The sequence below is a fragment of the Malania oleifera genome, chromosome 7, assembly GCF_029873635.1.
Source record: "Malania oleifera isolate guangnan ecotype guangnan chromosome 7, ASM2987363v1, whole genome shotgun sequence".
NCBI classification, from domain to species: Eukaryota; Viridiplantae; Streptophyta; class Magnoliopsida; order Santalales; family Ximeniaceae; genus Malania; species Malania oleifera.
In genome coordinates, this window is record NC_080423.1 from 15,420,311 (window position 1) to 15,428,863 (window position 8,553).

Here is an 8,553-nt window from a genome sequence, read left to right on the forward strand (position 1 = left end):
ATTTGGAATCCTTGTTCATAGAGGTTTATAACCAAGTAAATTTTCTGCTATATTTGTGTTTGTAAATGAACTTTGTATGTACGTTTGCTGAAACCAAAAAGAGTTAAGAAAGAGTAAATTAAAAAGGGTATAAAGAAATTTTAAAACCCCAATTCACCCCCCCCCTCTTGGGGATACATCTTGTTTTTCAATTTTTGTAAATATAATAAAATTTAGTGACTATTTTATAATTAAAAAAAACAGTAGAAGATAATCATATATGATTTTACTCTGCATTATAAAATATAAATTATTAATGAAACATAATTAAATTTTAGAATAAAGAAGAAAAACCATCTATTATTTTAAATCAATATTAAAAATTTAAAATATTAATTTAATTAGTAATATTATTTTAACATAAATTAATATGATAATCATATGTTATAAATACATATTAAGAACAAGACAATTGTTAATCAAAAAATAATATTTTAGTTACAAAAACTATTTTAATATTCATTAAAATAATAGTTAAAATAATTATTAATTAAAATTTTAATTTAAAATTAATCATATATCATTTTACTATGCATTAAATCTATCAATTATCAATAAAACATAATTAAATTATAGAATGAATAAAAAGAACCATTTATAATTTAAATTAATATTAAATAAATTAAAATTTTTAATTTAGTTATTAATAATTTTTTAACATAAATTAATGTGATAATGATATGTTATAAATATACATTAATAACAATATTAATGTTAATTAATACATAATGTTATATTATTTTAGTTAATAGAAAATATTTTAATTTTAATTTTAATTAAAAAATAATATAAATATCAATTTAACACTTTTTTTTTTTGACAAATATTTTTATATAAGTAGTTCCAAATAATTCCTTAAAGATTTTAGATTTATAATTATTGGAGCTAAAATTTATTAAAGTTGTGATTGGTGAATTGCAACCTTAAAATTGTCTTTGTTGAAATCTATTTACTTTGACAACAAAATTATCAATAGGAGGACTAATTAGTATGCCGCTAATGTTTTTAAAAGATAAAACAAAATAACAAAAATAAGGGCCCAACCGGGTTCGAACCGGTGACCTCTTGATCTGCAGTCAAATGCTCTACCACTGAGCTATGGACCCTTCGTGTTTTCTGTTCCTAATTTTTAATTTTTTATCGGTGAAAGTTAGTCCGGGACTGGCTACCACTTGTCTCCCTCTCAGGTCGTCGAAGTGGTCGCCTGACTCGCATCGGCTCCGGCCAATTTACTTCATGCGCGTCATCGTGCAGTCGGTCCCCCTCAGAAGTTTCTGGAGACTCCGGCGATGGTTCGGTAGCTACTGGGAGCTTTGGAGAGGATCCGGATGCTTGTGGAAGCTGCGGCTAGGTAGGGGTGTGGGGCGAGAATTGGATAGCCGGTGGTGTGTTGAGTGTTCAGGAGGTGTACCGAGAATGTCGAACACATGTAGCTACTGAAGGGTAAATATTTTAGAATAATTTTTGTATAAAAAAAATATCTACCCATTATCATCGTAAGATAATATTTTATAAATTCTTTATAAAAAAAAAAAATAGAGGAGATGATAAAGAATACACATTGTTGAGAATTAATGGTACAAATTTTTATCACCGGAGAGTCCATAAGTATGTTTGTTACACATGAGCACTAATTTTATCCAAAAGTTTAAACCTATAGGGTTTTAGGTTACACCATAATACTCAATTTTTTTCAATATGAGACAAATTCTCAACAATCTCCTCGTCACTTGTGAGTTTCAACTGCTCTCCTTTGAATGAAAGTCATCTTCTCTCTTACGGGACAAATTCTCAAACAGTTTGCTCAAGTGGGTCGTCTTATGTGTTTCGGATTGTATTCCAAATAGCGCTTCCAAACCAATCATACCTCTCATGTCTTGACCATATTTAGATTCATCTTGGTAGCTTAGATGATCCTTCTTAGCCTCGATCACACACTCTCACACTCATAGTTATGAACTGTCGGCTCTAATACTACTTGTTATCATCGGAGGAATCCATAGGTGTACTTGATACACATGAGTGAGCATCAACTTCACCCAAAAGCTTAAGCCTATTAGGTCTTAGGCCATGTATATACACTTAGTAAATAAGATGCATATAAATTAATCAGATACATACTTAAATTGAAGATACAATCACATAATTAGAATTATGAATTGATGAAATTTATGAACAAAGTCCTAAGTTAAATATAGATATATGTCCCATTTAAAGGTACATGCTCTTTCTCAAAATAGTATATAAATTAATAATATTAAAGTACATCACACATATTACATCTACCGTGTTCTTAAACTTTTCACATTATTTCATCTTAATCCCAATAATAATAATTTTCAACTAAATAATTTGTTAACTTAAGTGTGTTCGTTATTATGTCAAGACATGCCATTAAAATTAAAGGGTATAGTAAACTCGTATAAAATATACGTCAATTTTTCCCAACATCTTGTTTTCTTTTTGTGAGTAATAGTGTAATCCCAAGAGAAGGGGTGAATTGAGTTTTAAAATATTTTAGCTAAATGAGATTTGCGTCGATTCACCACATTATATCCCAATTAAAAATTAAAGCGTGTATGAAAAATAAGAATGACAATAAATAAACATTCATACACATGCGGAAATTAAAGTGCAGAATTTAAATGAGAGAGAGAGAGAGAGAGAGAGAGAGAGAGAGAGAGAGAGAGAGAGAGAGAGAGAGAGAGAGAGATACAAAATTTGTTATCGAGGTTCGATCAATCCTGCCTATGTCTCTGCCTTAGGCAAACCCCCAAGGATTCCACTAACCTGCTTACTTAAACGAGCAGAGCATAAGCTGTTTACACTCTCCGTATGGGGCAGAGACTCCCCAGCTCAATTATAGGGCTGAGCCGCAATCGGTTCTCCTTATGAGACAGAGACACCACGGTTCACTTTCTGGGTGGAACCAAGTCATACAACCTTTGACAGGAAGGTGCACCTACTAGCTCACCTAACCGGGTTCGAGCCAAACCAAGACTTCTTATAGGGCAGAGTCTCCCTCTTCAGGCTACGCCTGGAATACAAAGATAATATTTTCATACAAATAAATACTTCTGTAAATAAACAAAGATGTACACAATGAAAATCTAATATGCACTCTCATATGATTTAAACATGAAACTCAGTAGAGTATTTAAAATTTTCACTCAAAAGTATTTTTCAATAAAAACTAAGAGAGTATGGAAAATGATTTCTCTTTTCAAAATGACATTTTGAAAAATAATTAATAAAAGGCTTCCAAGCAAAGCATATGAAATTAAATACATGTTCTAACCTTTCTCAAAGAGCTTCTCAAGCCAATACATACGAGTGAGATATATGCTCAAAGTTACCTTATATAACCCAATGTTTTCTTTGAAAAATATTTTCAAATCAAGGAATATGAGAAACAATGGTTTTCTCTAAAATGTTTGACCTTCAAATAAGAGACGCCTTCCAAGTAAGAATATATGAATTAAATATGTTGCTCAAGGCTCTCAAACATTTACTCAAAAAAATTTCTCCAAAAATTATTTTTCACCTATAAGTGGAGGAGAAATTTTGACATTCAAAATATGAGAGTAAAATGGCCAACAAGCAATATATATATATATATATATATATATATATTACTGAATATATATGCTCAAGCCCCTTTTCAAAATAAATATAATTTCTCCAAAAATGATTTTTTATAAAAGAGGAGTAGGAGAAATTTAGACTTTAAAACCCATTTGAAAACCAAGGCATTCAAACAAAATGCATATGAAGGATGATACATGCATGAGCTCATTCAAAATAAAACCCCAAATTGATATTCCCCAAAAATATTTTCAAGGAGTAGGAGAAATAAGAAATTAAAACATACCGGGGTGTAAAAATGGAGGGAGAATCAAAAAATAATTTCCTAAGCTTTACAAAGGATTCTCTAACATTTTTCAAGTGTTTTGGGGTTATATTTATAGACAAAAATCACATATAACTGTTATGTAGTCATTGGGGGGTTTAAAATATTATTATATTTTGAAAATTAGTCTTTTTCCAACTGTTGGGATGCTTTCCTGAGAGGTTCAGTCGACTAAGGACAAGCTCGGTCGATTGAGGCTTGAAATCCGCGAGCTTCGGTCAACTAAGGCCAAGCTTGGTTGCCTGTCCTCGGGTTTTCTATGCGGACACCTTTTAGTGTTTTGATCATAACTTTCTTTGTACAACTCCAAACTAGACTTACTTGGTATCAACAAAACGCTAAGAGAAAATTCCATAACTTTTGTGTTGAACACCTTTTAAGATAAGAAGTTATGGATTGAGACAAATTCCCATCAATGAGACGAAAGAAACATGAAGGGAGTTTTTTTGTTAAGGACACCTTTCAGTGTTTTAGTAATAACATTTTATATGTAACTCAAATTTTGCATTCTTGGTATGAAAAGAACTCTAAGGGAAAATTCCAAAATTTTCATGTTGAACATATTTTGAGATGAGATCGAATAAAGTAAGAAAATTGCTCATTTCTACAATTCGGTCGACCGACCCCTTTGAAAAATTTAGTTTTTTCCTTCTTTTAACTTTAAAACAGTTGAAAAACCTTTGTATAAGTTAGGTATTTTATGAAAAAGGTTTTTCATGTTACTTGGAGGTCCTATGATCATTCTAATGTCATTTGAACTTCAATTCAAATCATATGATTATGCATGCACAAATTGAAACCTAATTATTATTACAACCCAAAAATAAATAAAGTTTTCATGTTTTACTCCTTTGCAATTACATGGAATACATTGATATATGCTCGTTCAGGTGCTCTTATGGCTTCCATTTTACATCTGTCACTTGTACTTACAGAATTATAAACCTATACATTCACTAAGTACACAAGTGAGATGTTGTGATTTGTCATAATCAAAACAGAGATCGGACTCAAAATGTCAACAATATTCCTTTTTTTTATGATGATAAACACAAAAGTAAAATTGGGTTTGCCTGATAAGGCTCCCCCTAACAATATGCATTTGTTAAAAAAGATATTCAATATAAACAAGCATATGCAAACATGAAGACTTTAGTATTTTTTAAGTTATGCATTTTAGTTCAGTGGTTCAATGTGTAGTTTATGTTTGAAGTTTTCTTAAAAATATTTAATTAATCTTATTTATCATTTTCCATTTTTGAATAATAAAAGAACAGGGAGAAAGAAATAATAATTTTACTCATAAAACATCTTCCTCTTTTGTCATCAACAAAAAGGTCAAAAATAATTGGTCCTCTAAGAAGAAGACTATTTAAAAACAGTAAATCCCTTAAATTTTTCTTTTATAAAATATCATGACACAAATAAATTTAAGAAAATTACAAAAACACATGTCGTGAATGACTTTAAGCACACAAGTGAGATATAAGATTTATCTTTTATAAGTTCAGATCTTGCCAAAAAAAAAAAAAATTCCTTTTCCATATTATCAATCAAGTACAAGGGACCGATACCTAAACTTGTTAAAAAGAGACGTGAAAGTTTAAGTAAGCTATATTTTTCTAGTAATCATTTAAGAATATTTCAAAGTATAACCAGAAAAATCAACCATATAGATCCTAAAGATATGACAATTTAATTACTAGATCATATAGTAAAATTCAAAGACATTGTGGCTAAGCAATGTATTTTCATTTAATATTTTTAATAAAATCATCACACTTTAAGGCACATGCCACAATAAGCTCAATATAAATCTAAGCCTAAAGATGTGGGTGAGTACAACAAAATATGGAAATTTAATTTCAAGGGCTCCCCCTTTCAATTTGAGCGCTAGCTTAGATGCAATAAATTGCTTATACTTTTAAAATATTTCTACTTGATATTGATTAAAATGATTTTACAAAATCAGTAGAATCATTCCTATAGAGCACATATGCATCAAAAAACGATATAAAACCATTGTGTTCATAAACACTAAGAATAATCCATATCATCTTATAGCTCCATAAAAATAGGATATGATATTCATGATTTCAAGGTTTTGAATTTTGAACGCCGCAGGTGTGGGTTAGAGATATTTGCAGGCACCCTTTCAGTAAGTAGGTAAGGGGAATAAATTATAACAGGAGTTTTGGGAAATTAATTGATTGATTAAAGTACGTGAAATGTGAATATGGTATATAGTTTTGAAAACTATGATATAGATATTTTCCCTGTGATTATTATTATATTATGATTATCAATTAAAAATTTGTGTGGCATAAGAAATATGAATTAAGCATTGTTTACTGGAGATGTGTTTTTTACTGCTAAATATGATTTGCATTAAGAAGTAATGGTATGAGTTATATTGATGTTTTATACAGAAATGAAAATATGAGATATATTGATATGTTTGATACCAATATGAAGATATGAGAAATATAGATATGTTTTTGTAGAAAAGATGATATATGTTTTTATTCAATAATGATGAAATGAAATACACAGATATGCTTTTACTGAGAAATGATGATATACATGATATGCACATAAATGTTTTATACAAAAATGTTGAATTGAGATACATACAGATATGATGGGAATGATACAGAAATGATGAGAGTAATACTGATATGATAAGATAAACAAACGTAATGAAATGTGAATGCAGAAATGTGGAAATGAGAACCCTGATGGACTATAGTATACAGAGTACGGTACAGTTGCTAGCATTGTTTTAGTGCAACCACACGTCTAATGCAGAGTGTGGCGAGACAGTCGATTGGGCCTGTGAAGGGTTGTGTTACCCCCTGGGGTCCGGATCAGGATTGGGCAAGCCTATCGTACTACAGACGCGTTCCTTGTTTTGATCTAACTGGGTAGGCCAACTGCGGTTAGGTCCAACCTTTGGGCCGCACAACCCGGTCACATGGGGTGAATACATGACGATGTGATTATCCTCAGGATAGTTTCTCATTACAGACGCAATAATGAATAACCATGGGTTACAGACGCATTGTGTTATATTCTGGTGGATACCCATGGGCTAGAATGCGAAATTAATATGAGAAATGAATGAGTATGTATATATATGATATAAGAAATGAAAGAGTATGGATATGATTTGAGAAATGAAAGTATACATATATGATTATGAGAAATGATAGCTTATGAATATGAATATGAGAAATGATATCAAAGCTTATGAAACTATGTTTGATATTTATATGATTATGAGTACATAACTGTATATTTTTCTCAGATGATATAATCAATTAAATGAGCATATTTTTCTGCTTTGTTTCATATTATAAAATCAAACTTATTTTGTTGATTGGATTGACATATTCAAGAAGTAATTCTCTGATTTTGAATGTCATAGTTGAAAGGAATTTTGACAAACTGATATTGTTCATCCATATAATACTAAATTTGATTGAGACATTATCTAATTATACAAAGGATAGTTGGTTTTACTTGTGGAGTTGGTGAGTTTAATCTTATAAAGTAAATTACTTTATTAAAACTAGTTTATTGAAATCTTGAGTGACTTTCAAATATATTGACTTGATAACATCATATTAATTGTTGGGTAGTATAAATAAGGTGGTTGATAATAATTGTATTAATATCAAGTTAAATTGAGTTGTGATTGCAATTAACTTAAAAGGGTTATACTAAATTGAAGTTTCCAAAGAAATTTTTAAATCCCAATTCACCCACTCTTGGGAGTACACCTTGTTTTTCAATATGTATTTGAATTTTGAATAATTTGTATTTAAAAATTGAATAATTTATGAATGTTTTGGTAATTTTTGTTTAATTTTATATATGTCAAAATGTAATTACAGGTTTTTATGGGAATTTTCTAAAAAAAAAACTATTTCAAAGCATTAGTGATGGTTTGCAAAACCGTTACTAATAATGAGAAGATGAAGTGTTAGTGACGATTTAGAAACCGCCACTAAAAGATTAAAACTGTCACTTTAGAATCAACATCATGAGGAGCCAAAATCGTCACTAAAGGTCAAATATTAGTAATGGTTTTATAATTGTTACTAATAGTTTACTATTAGTGACGGTTTATTGATCGTCACTAATAGAGTCATATTAGTGACGGTTATTAAATCCGTCACTAATACTCTCTTTAGTGACAAATTTGAGCCAACGATATGTGTAATTTATAGTGACGATTATAGGTTACTAGTGACGGTTTGAATATTTCGTCACTAATAAGTATTAGTATCCGCAAATATGGTGACAAAATTGGAACCGTCACTAATATGATAGAGTTGTCACTAATAATATTAGTGACGGTTTTTTTATTATTAAACCGTCACTAATAACCTTGTTTCTTGTTTATATGCAAAATGAAAAGAAGATACTAAAGTTTGTCTTAGGTTATAATGCTTGAGAAAGTATTAGACACACCAAGTGTATATGCTAAATATAATTTAATTCCGTCATGTATATGTATTTAATTAAATTAGACAATTATTTCTTAAACACATAATCAAATCATGTTAGATCTAATATATATATTCCTAATATACCTAATA

The 8,553-nt window shown here is 29.7% G+C and overlaps 1 non-coding gene across 1 annotated transcript; it reads right to left on the reverse strand.

Annotated features, from left to right (window-relative positions):
* Positions 1-1,073: 1,073 nt before the first annotated feature.
* TRNAC-GCA (transfer RNA cysteine (anticodon GCA)) lies at positions 1,074-1,145 on the reverse strand. Its single transcript has one exon. It is a non-coding gene; the product is annotated as a tRNA-Cys (tRNA).
* Positions 1,146-8,553: the final 7,408 nt, after the last annotated feature.